Raw genomic sequence first — 12,196 nt, forward strand, 5'->3', positions numbered from 1 at the left:
CTACGTCCTGAGGACCTCGCTGCCACCGTCCAAGCGTGCTTGGCCCCGGCAGATGAACCTCAGGATTAAAGGGTGGGCTCAGTTCCGCGCACACTGTGTCTCACCTAAAAAATCCAATGCGCAGGCTGGAAGGTGGAAAGACCTTCCCCGGTTCTTCGTTCGCGAAGAGACTGGCCATTATTATTTATTACCCATGGAGAAGGAAAGCAAAGCATGCTGACATGAAGCTTGCAACCTCTTACTCCCCATGAGCCAGGGGACAGGCCCAGATGGTGCTGGAGGTCCCCAGCGAGGTCTGGCACTGGGATTTTCAGTATCCTCACTGATATCAGGGCTTTCACATGGCCTTAAACACTGTTAGAAACTTATACAAGGGTAATTTCAGCCTTCATCCTAAAACTAGTCTTTTGTTTGCTGAAGGGGTTGAGTGTAGAAATGGATTCCAGAATAGAAATGCATTTCTGTGATGATGAGAGCTTGAGGTGAGTTAATCATGCCAGCAGCAAACTTTGCACTATTACCCAGCAGCCTTTGTCTAACTACCACAGCATTTATTAGACTTGGAGCTCTCGTGGAAATTAGGATACCTCAAACAGTCAAGGAAATGTCACATAGGTACCTCCAAGCTTAATTCAGAGGGTTAATGTGAAAACCACATTTCAAATCAGCAAGGGGAGAAGGGGAGAAATGCTCTAATTTAAGTCATGAAAGAACACTCACTTGTTTCTACATGAAGCTCAACAGGCAGAGAGACATAGATTCCCACTGGCACCCAAAAGCCAGTACAGAGTGGGTGTTAAAGACACATAAATACCTTTTCAGCAAATGCTCTGGCTAGATGTAAATCCAGTGAAGCCAGCTTTCAGGAGGAGTGCTGAGAGAGCAATAACAAATGATTCTATTAGCATTAATGCAGTCAGCTTCTGCTATTTATAATGCAAATATCATCAGAGTATAAAAATTGCCTCATTGGCAGAACAGGGGTAAAATTTCCATTCATCATGTTTTAAAATAGCCTAATCACACAATATGTACTTGGTAACCATAAATGAAAGGTTTTCTTCACATGAAGATGATTAATAATGGACAGGTATCTGTTTCATATTTTCCTACTGATGGAAAACATAAATATTTTGGCCCAAACATAAAAACTCTGATTGTATAAAGAAGTGTTTGCATTAATCTACCAAACACTTCCTTTTATTCCTGCAGGGATTAGGGCTTTAAAGACACATAAAGGAAATACATTTAGATCTTATTTACTTGAAGACTGAAACATACTACAAGAGCCATACATGCACTTACGTTTTCACACCATTGTGACAAACAACTCCAGGGGCTTGAACTGCACCAATCTGAGCATAAAACCTGACCACCATCTCCAGTCCTCAAGCACCAGCACTGTTTTGATTTGGGATGCTCAGATGATTTTATTAAAGATGACGTCCTTTCAATGTAGCCAGCAGAAGAGCAGCCAGAAGGTAAAGGAGAGACCTTTTTCAGGTGAAATGCCTTGGAAATACCTGGAACATTACATGTGAAATAATAAAAATATCTCCTTCCCAAAAGCTACACGGGTGTTTGAATTTAGGAGTTCACAGCAGATGTAACCCCCGAGGAAGAGATCCCCAACCTCCTGTGCCTGTCCCCAGCACATGTGTGGCACAGGCACTCTCCCAGTCACCATCCCACTCTCCCCACTCCCCAGGGTGACAGCATTTCCTCTGGGGACCTTACGCACAGCCAGAAAGAGCCTGACCCCATTAGGCTACTCAGAGTTTTATCTCCCATCTCATCAATGGGAGGATTTTCAAACCAGCTATTTTCCCACCTGCCTTGTCTGCAAGGTCCTGTTGACACAAGAAACTTCCTCAGAGCCTCTCTGCTGAGCCAAACAGAAGACAGAGGCACTCACTTGACACACAGAGGTATAGTTTGAAAACCTTGGCATTCCCAGTTCAACCTGAAACACTCCTCCTTGAAAAGTACCTTGTCCCTCTGGTTATTCACTAGGGTGAACCTCTCCACCAGAGTACACACTGCCATGCCTTAGGGACAGAATGTGTCCGATGGGAAGTTAGTGCCATGCCCTGTGTGAGGAGTTCCTTACATTATGATTCAGACTATCACATGAAAAATAAAGTCCAACACACTAAGTCATTGCAAGTAAGGCAGCTGATATACCTACTTACCTCATCTCATCCCTCCCATATATTTATTAAATTCTGCTTTGAAAACAGATGGCTTTCTGCATTCAGCTGGAAGTTATTTCAGGATTTACATTGTACGTAATTAGAAAGCTTGTATTTCCCAATTTAAGTTTGTTCATGACCAGTTTGCAACACTTTTTCTTGTGCCCATGGTGTCTGTCCTCCAACAACTCCATTCAGAGAACCCATGAGTGGTGAAAACCCCATCAGGGACTCTTTTTCTCCCATTTTATCTAATTATTCTCATAAATAGGGAACAAATTTTTGACAGATGCCATGAGTATCACTCCAATTCAGATCGCTTGGAATTATTTAAATTTCAAGTAATGCTCAGGAACACTGGACTATTGTTCCAAAATTCATGTCAGAATAAAACAGCCCTTAACACCACTGTACTGTTCTAGAAGCTGGATGTGAGCAATGGTGCCATCCTTAACCTGCTTGACAGTGGCATTTATGGCTGCTTGCCTGTACAAATTGCCATGTCTTGTAATTCTGCCTTCTGTGTCACCGAGTCTCCCAGTAATTCAAAGGACTCAGCACAACTCAGCCAGGACAAGCAAGGCAGCTGGTAACAATGTAAGTAAAAATAGCAGTGAACGATGCCTACTCTCCATTTTGATCACTCCCTCATTTTCCTACTCGGTTCTCAGAAGAGGCTGGAGGCTGTGATGAAAACCACCCACTACCAGGCACTTTTAATGCATTATAAAAAAGCAGCATGTCACATTCTCCTTGCACCAACAGGGTTGTTCAGAAGCCCCAAACTCAGTGCTGCCCTTCAGGCAGCACAAGGGTGTGCCTGGTGATACCACAGCATCCCTGAAGAGAGGGCAGGACCCTGCAGGCAGGATCCCTCCATCGCATCAGCCCTCTGGAAATTTTCCAGGGAACCATTGCAGGGACTGAAGTGGAGTGTGTCAGGGATCTGATCTGCAATTCCCAACTCAAAGATTTACAAAACCTACTTTACCATGTGGCTCACTATTACGGAAACAAAAATTAGTTTCAGACTAGTTGTTTTTTTCATGCCATCATGTCATCCAAAACTTCAGATTTTCTACAAGAAGGGTGACTGGGTTTTCTTTGTTTGCATTCTAAGTTTACACTATATTTATTGTATCAAAATGTTCCTAATTAAGAGCTTGATATATAATGTCCATATGCAAAAGTCTCCAATTAAACATATCTGAAAAGCTGCTGACAGAAAACAATAAAAGGAGGTTAGAATGTCTTAAAAGGACAGAACTGTCACTGCCAGCACTTTTCAGTAGTATCAGGCTGCAAAGCCTTACTCTTTAATAACATCTCTGAAACAGATTGATCCCTCTAACCTACTGTGTAGCCTAGAAAACATTAACTGTGTTGTTGATGTGACTTGTGGAGACACTAGAAGCACTACACACATACCCAGGGATTTCTCCACACTTCATAGATGTCTGCCAGTAACACCTACTGTGGGGATGGGAGGAGAAAAAGGAAGGTTCAGATAAACATGTTCCTTAATAGGATTTTATTATCAGTATAGTCTGACAGAATAAACTTCATAAATGAGAGAGAGAAGGGAGAGGGAAAGTCAGACCATGACTGCAGAAGTGGTGCAGAGGAGACTGCCCTTCTCTGTGCTTGGTTTCCCTTATGAATGAGGAAGACCTGAAAACCCAGAGCTCTTTGCTAACTGCCTGAACCAGGAGGTGATTCCAGTCCTGGAATCCTACCCTAGATTAACTCTCTGGGTCAACGTGGTATGGAGATACGTATATTATCTCCAGTGATTATTTTAGGGGAACATGGAACACATACATCCTCAGTGCTTCAGTTGCACCCCTAAGGTATCATACCCTGTGTCTCCTCCTTAGCTAAATAGGTAGCATCACATGATTTTCTAGTCTTCTCATCAGCAGCAAAAAAAGCTAACATTTATCGTGCAAAAAAAATTGTATGTGCCATTGCCCTGCTTTCCGAAGTTGTTCCTATATGTTCTATGATTAATTCGGCTTATCTGCAATTTAAAAAAGTAAAGTTGAGTAGTGAAACTTATCCAAAAGAAAGAGAAAAAACTATGTGCTCTGCACTGAGGATATTGTATTATCTGCACTGAAGAGGAAAAAAATTGGTTTAATTGGTTCGTAAGGACACCCGGGTTTAGCTATAAGTCCTCCAGGCAAAAGGAGTCCCACACTACAGAATTGCCTCACTTTGTAGGGTTGATCTCTGCAAAACAGCTGAAATAACAGTATTTAGAATAAAAATTGGTATTGAAATAGGCACTACAGAGTAAACTTTCCCCTTTTTCTAACTACCTCAGAAATAAGATACTTTACAAGGCAGTCATTGTCTTTCAAGGAAAACCAGACTGCAGCATTGCCATTTCTTTGTGACTTAGCAGAAAAGAAACCCTCCCAGGAATACCTGGCAAAGCAATTTGACTGTTTTCCAGCAGAGATAACACATGCTAATGGCACAGTGCTCTCAGTGAAATGCTGAGAGCAAGCTGTATCCCCTACTTTTATGAAAGATACCTTTCAATCACACAGCTTTCTTTCATGCTGCTTTGTCCATAGCAGTCAACTAAAAATCATGTCAAATGGATTAGAAGAATAGAGTGACATAGATCCAGCCTGCAAAGTGACTTTTTGAGTTATTTGGCCAGAAATGGAAGGTAGGGCTTTAAATGATAACTGAATTTAGGATTTCAAAGTTGTAATTATAAATGATGAATGCACTTGGAAAATGGAAAATACTATGAAGGAATCATCTCTCAGAGGAGGAAGAGAAGAGTGACCCAGCTACACTGCAATTCTGAACAGGTTACCCAAATATGGAAATGAGTGTGAGAGGATACAAATAACAAATGCCTAAAAGACGCTCACAAAGAGAGAGGGAATTACTCTTTTCCATTTGCCCTTTTATGTTCCTTCAATCTAATTACCTTTTTACACTGGATTGCTTGCTGGGCTGTTTCCTTTCCTGGGCAGTGTGCCCAGGTGGCCAGGAAGGTCAATGGCATCCTGGATTGTATCAAAAATAGTCTGGCCAGCAGGATCAGGGCAGTGATTGTCCCCCTGTACTCAGCATTGGTGAGGCTGCACCTCGAGTGCTGTGTCCAGTTCTGGGCCCTCACTACAAGAGGGACATTGAAGTTCTGGAGTGTTTCCGGAGCAGGGCAACAGAGCTGGAAGGTCTGGAGCACAAGTCTTGTAAGGAGCGGCTGAGGGAGTTGTGGGAATTCAACCTGAAGAAAAGGAGTCTCAGAGGGGACCTTATGGTTCTCTACAACTGAAAGGAGGTTGTAGCCAACAGTCAGTCTCCAAGTAACAAGCAATAGGATAAGAGGAAATGGATTCAAGTTGTGCCAAGGCAGGTTTAGATTGGTTATTAAGAAAAATTTCTCTGAAAGGGTTGTCAAGCATTGGAGCAGGCTGCCTGTGGAAGTGTCAGAGTCACTATCACAGGAGGTCTTCAGAAGATGTGTAGCTGTGGCATTTGGGGAAGTGGTTTAGTGGTGGATTTGGCAGTGCCAGATTAATGGTTGGACTCAATGATCTTAGAGGTCTTTCTCAACCTAAATGATTGTATAATGTGGCTTCCTCCTTGAAGGGAAAAGGAAGTATAAAAGACCTAATATCGCAGCAAGTAAATTGTCACGATAGCACCCACATTTGAAGTATAAATAAATGTTTAAATTAAGGATATAAAAGGTGGTATAGTGAATATTTTCAGTGATAACTTGAAGAAGTACGAAAAAGCATCATATCACACTGTGTGTTCAAGACAGAGGCATAATTCTATCCCTCCCCATCCAGCCAGTCCCTTAGAATTCACACTCATATTTATACATATTTTTTAAAAATCTAAATATAATACAATGTATGGGAAACTCTGTGCTTCGAGGCATTCCGTGAGCACAGAGGAAAAGAAATTCCTGGCATTTACCTGAATTTAGTGTTATCAGTTCTGCTGGATAATGCACATTTGGGTTTTTATTCCTGCAACTGTTATTTGCCTCTTGTCAGCTTTGTCAAACTCTCCAAATTAACAGCAGATTATCATCATCATCATCATCATTACACCCATATTTCTTCTAAATGCTCATGCAGACGAGACAGCCACACATCTCTGATGCAGTGGCAGTAATTTTGAGCAGGGCCAACACGTCACCTTTGCACAGTTTGAGACCCTCTGAAATTTGTGTGGACTGAGATGACCCCGCTGAGAAAGGTCAGCAAGAACTCAGTCCCTTGCTTCCCAACCAGCTTAGCCAGTAAGCAGATTATGGATGCACTTGGAGAGTTTCTGACTGCTTAACCCAATGAGAGCCTTTCCATGTTTTGCATTCCCAAGCCCATGTAGATGTGTAGGACTGCAGAGACCATTTCATCCTTGATATGACAGTGCTCAGTGCTGAACCATTATCTGCCAGAACAGATGGTTAATAGGGAACAGTCCAGCATTATTAGTTTATCAGCCAGCTCATAACCGATGAAAGCTACTCTGTCACTTCCTAAATCCATACATGTTTCATTATCATTCATTATAAAGAGGAAAAGCCAAATTAAATGTGTATCTATTGAGAAATGTTTCACCTTACCTGCCCCTGATATGCCTGTTGAAAGCAAGGATGTTTTTTCACAAAGAAAAGGATGTTCAAAGCCTCATGAAATACATATTTTCCTTATTTTTAGAATAGACAATATGAATTTTATTATATTTAGGTTTTAGAATGGGTGATAACATTATGATTTTTTTTACTGACTGATTGCAGTTTATCTATCTGCTTATGAGGCTGAAATATGTAATGGGGAACTCCAGCAGGTTGACAGATAACACCTTGGTCATTTCCAAAGGGTTACAGCTCTACCACCCCTCCCTGTGCCCTCCCACGCCATATGTCACTGTAGTGCAGTTCCTCCCTTCTTTGGTTACTGTCCCAAAGAAAAATATTGGACTAATGGAGAGTCTGGTGGGTTATCCAAGGTGTTCCCTTCAGCATGCCGGTGGGCTTCGAATGTGCCCATCAGCTTCAGAACTGTCTATAGGTGTTCGTGTTCCTACCAGTGAACATCTCACATCCTGTTGTTCATTGAACAGTTTAATGCTGCCTTCTTATTTTATTTTTGCCCCATTTCTGCTCTTATTTTCAACACTTTTACCTCCCTTTCTCCACTCGGTCTCCTCCCAGACAAACCACCTTGTTATCCCAGTTTTACTACCTCCATTTCCAAATGCTTGACAGCAGTACATACACAATCTCAGCATTAAATGTCATTAATGATACGGTTTCCTAGGTACAGTTGCCCTTGCAAGGTTCTATTCCCCAGTATAGCTCGAATTCCCCTTGACTTATCTGGTTCATACTGGTTCCAGTTGGCTTGTCTTATTGGCTTTCTGAGACTCAACATCTTGCTTGTCTCCTGATTCCTCTATTCATCTCCAAGTAAGCTCAAGCACTTTGTCCCATGCAAAGCTTCTCCTGTAACATATTTTTCTCACTCTGTTTGTGTTCTCAGCACATCTTGCTCTCTCTTTTCTTGCCAGTCAAAAGTCATTAGTCTGAACATGTCCTTGGGACACCATCCCGCTTCCTGCAGAGGCCATGGACACCATCCATATTCTCTGCAATCCAGTGCCCCATAGCAATGCTTCCCTGGTGTTGAAGGGACACCCAGTCTGAGCATAGCACCAGTATGGGCACCTCAGTAGGGGTAGGGAAGCGGGGCACATACAGCCTCCTATTGACTGAAGACTACACAAAATGTCTGGAGCTCAGATCTGCCTGGATCTGTCACTGCTGGAAGTGGGTAGATCTACTTCAAGGTTTGGGCTTGAACAGATGTGCACACTGCTGCTTTGTTTCAAGGAGGAAACAAATTTTCTGGATGATACAGCTTTGGTGAGAACTGACCAAACCTGGGTTTGGTTAAAAAGGGGAGTAACAAAACCAAAGCATGAGCCAGCAGTGTGCCCAGGTGGCGAAGAAGGCCAATGGCATCCTGGCCTGTATCGGGAACAGTGTGGTCAGCAGGAGCAGGGAAGTGATCCTTCTCCTGTACTCAGAACTGGTGAGGTCACACCTGGAGTGCTGTGTCCAGTTCTGGGCCCCTCAGTTCAGGAAGGATATTGAGATGCTGGAGCAGTTCCAGAGAAGAGCAACGAGGCTGGTGAAGGGACTTGAGCACAAGTCCTATGAGGAGAGGCTGAGGGAGCTGGGGTTGTTTAGCCTGGAGAAGAGGAGGCTCAGGTGAGACCTCATCACAAACACCTGAGAGGAGGTTGTAGCCAGGTGGGGATTGGTCTCTTCTCCCAGGCAGTCAGCATTAGGACAAGAGGGCATGGTCTTATGCTATGTCAGGGGAGATTTAAGTTGAATATTAGGAAAACATTTTTTACAGAGAGGGTAATCAGGCATTGGAATGGGCTGCCCAGGGAAGTGGTGAATTCTCTGTCCCTGGAGGTTTTTCAGATGAGCCTGGATGTGGCACTGAGTGCCAAAGTCTAGTAACCACAGTGGTGTTGGATCAAGAGTTGGACTTGATGATCTCTGAGGTCTTTTCCAACTCAGTCAATTCTATGATTCTCTGATTCTATGATTTTACCATGTTGCTTGACATTAGATGGGGTAAATGCAATTTTTTTTTTCTAAGTAGCAGAGAAAAGCATTTTCTATCGTAGATATTTTCCTTGGAGGTGATAAATAATGTATTGTATTAATTTTAGTAGGAACACAAGCTTTGGGAGACCTCTATCGTCCCTGCAGCTGGTCAGTTACCTTCTGAGGCGCTGACTGCAAATTCAAGACAAGCAATTTTGGGAACATGAAAATAGCATGTTATGATCAGGACAGATGTTAAAAGGGTAGAGGAAAACACAGAAGAAACCTGGGCTTCCTTTGAAACAGAAGTGCAACAATCAAACAAAGGTGGTGATAAAAGCACAGATGAAGATTTTATTTCTATTTATGTAATTTACAAAATACTTTATAAACAGAGCTGGTTGGTGTGAAGGAACTCATCTGCTCCATTGATTTATCTTCCTTCCCAGCACATAAACCGGATGAAATGCCAGTTGAGCAGAAAAGTTTGAGCGAGTGTTGTCCACATAAGTTGTTTGTTTGGTTTTTTTTCTATTATCTGGTATTGATAAAGAACTGATTAAGTTCTTACCTGATATGAATAAAGATCTGATTATGTTCTTAACATATCTCTACTTCATAGGAAACATTTTTAAAGGTTATCATTGTCAGTGACACTGTGCCTCTCCTGCTCCTTCCTTTGCCACTGCTGCTGCATCCCCAGTAATCTTATCAAAAAGGTTCTTCTGTATTGTTTCTAGTTCAGTAATTACTGTGGTAACAAACCACAGACAATGGTGGTATTTGTAGAAGTAGCTGGAAGAAGATTATTTAAAGGTCATTTGGAAAGGAAGATGGTCTCATCCCTGTAAAAAAAAGATATCAGGACTAAGCAGCTGTAACAGCTTTGGAAGGTTTACTTTTGCTTTTAAAGCAGATGTCTCTGTTGTGATTTAACTATGAATAAACTGGGTGTTACAGGAAATCTGCTGTAAAGGTAGATGTCAGCCAAACAGTTTTAGTTCCTACAAAACACTTGTAAACTCCAGAGGGTTATGGCCCCTTCTAGTCGAACTACGGAGCCTGTAATATATAGTGCTTATTGTTTATTAAATGCCATTCATTAAGTGCAACTTATTAGGGAACGTTGAGATTGTCCCATTCCTTTACTCTCTTGTCCTTCCCTCCAAAACAATTACAGGATGTTCTGCTCTTTTTTGATATGTAAAATCAGGCACAACCATGTTAGTACTTTATTAGCAATAAGGGTATTTTCAGTGGAAAAGAGGGATGCACACTCATGATGTATTTTTGGGGTTCCGTACTAACAGCCAGAAGGGGGGACCACTGCTGCCCAGATGGTGCCGTGGCTGGTGTTTTGCACGTGCTCATGCACTGCTTGAGCTCATGTTAAGACAGCAGAAGGTGAATGTTGGAATCAGTCACTGTGTGGTGAGGATCTGTGATTCCAGGGGCTATGAGGAGACACTTATAATGCTAGTCGAATTTATTGCCAAATATCCTTCCTTCAGTCACCTTTGTTTATTAAAGACGTTTATGTGAAGAAGATAATGATATACAGAGCCTATTTATGAACTATCTTTGACATATAGATATGCCAGTTAAAATGAATATTGAATATTTTCTGAGCTTACATTTATTGTGATCAATGTAATATAGATATACAGGTTTGGAGAAAATCTTAAGCACAGCTGAGCTCTTCAGAGTTCTTGTAAGACCAAATCACTTTTCATTTTTTCATTTGGCCTTTCATTTCAAACTGAAATCAGTTTTTTTCAATAAAAGATAATGACTTTTAAAATTACTTCAAGCAAACTTTTTCTTGTTTCCCTTCTTTCTCAGAATCTTGCCTCATAGTGTCTATAGCCAAGTTTTGGGTAATTACTGCAGAATAAGCAGGAAGAAAATGTGTCCCTGGAGGTCTGGAAGCTGTGACAGCTCGTGCATCAACGATGGACATAGAATAAAATATGGAGATTAGTTATCCACAGAAGACAGGATTTGGGTTCAGGTTTAAATGTCTGTATCCAAGTAGCCTTCTCTAGATGTCCATTTGCAGTAATTGGAACTTTGTTTCTTTGTTCACATAAGAACATTCATTTACTTATCTTAAATGGAGCTAAGCCAGGATTTGTATGTTTTCTAAATTGAATGAAATGACACAAAGCTAAAGGATGCGTTGAATTTATGGACTGTCACTAATGTCAACTGAGTGACGATGCATTTATTCAGTGGTAAAGCCAACTGATGAGGTGGGGACATTGAGAAGGTGTTTGTAGAGTTGCTATGATCTTGATGGGATCCTTAATGCTGAAGGATTGTAACCAATATTTAAACAATTGCAAATGGTGCCGCTTAGGTCTAGTAGCTTCTATGACCATGGTTTGCTTCAACAGAACTTGTGCTCCAGGTGGTTTGGGTTGTAAGAAAGCACACAACTACTTTCAAAATGCACCCATTACATCTGTTGGTCCCTTTGCCTCTCCAGCAGAGCAAGCGTGCAGTGACACCATTGATGGCAAGCTTCTACTTTCTGTGAGTGCTTCTTTGAACCCAGCAACAAGGAGGGCTAACTTTACTCCAAGAATTTTTGGTGAACTTGTGTCACGCTATATAATTTCAGTCTCAGTGCTCAGTAACACGTGTAGCAGAAGCAACACGTTTTCACACGGGCCTGTCTGATCACAGCCTAATTTTCTGTCTGACAGCAGCAGCACTGAAATTCTCTGAGGGGTTTCTCCTGTTTCTGTGTACCTGTGCAAGGAGAGGCATTTCACTCTGCCTCTCCCCCAGCGGAGCAGAGCTCCTGTCAGCCTCAGCAGAACAGTTGCTTCCCTGGAAAAACCACTCCTGGGTACGTACATGCTGCTGTAGAAAAATAGCCCTTATAAAACTGGCTTAAAATTGCATTTTTCACTTCAAAAATATACGTGGTATATATCTCACTCTGCATAATATTATTAATCTGTATTTCAGCTTTTCTTTAATCTATTTCTAGGCAAAGTAGGGGTGAAAATAGGACTTTATATAGCCCTGATGAAAGCATCTGTCAAGTAATGGGAAAGGAATAAGTACAAGAGACTTGTTAATAAAACAGTAAAACTATCTAGAGATGCAGCATTACAACGAGGGAGCTTAGTGCTCTAATTAAACCATCTGCTTTTAAAATTGATTTTCTTTAACAGCCGGCCTGAGTGCTGGGATGTCCCTGCATGGCAGTGAGCTGAGCCAGTGGACTTGTCTCAGTCTTCCCTGGGGCAAGCAGGCACTGTCCTCCCCACTGACTGTCTCAGATGGTGCAAAATGACCCTCAAAGCATTTGTCCTCACTCAAGAGTGCTCCAGAGAGGTGTCTCATGTGCCAGGGCAGTGGTGTTCCCTGAACTGGGGACGTT

The sequence above is a fragment of the Empidonax traillii genome, unplaced genomic scaffold (genome assembly GCF_003031625.1).
Source record: "Empidonax traillii isolate 1590-97213 ecotype Southwest subspecies unplaced genomic scaffold, ASM303162v1 scaffold875:size256809, whole genome shotgun sequence".
NCBI classification, from domain to species: Eukaryota; Metazoa; Chordata; class Aves; order Passeriformes; family Tyrannidae; genus Empidonax; species Empidonax traillii.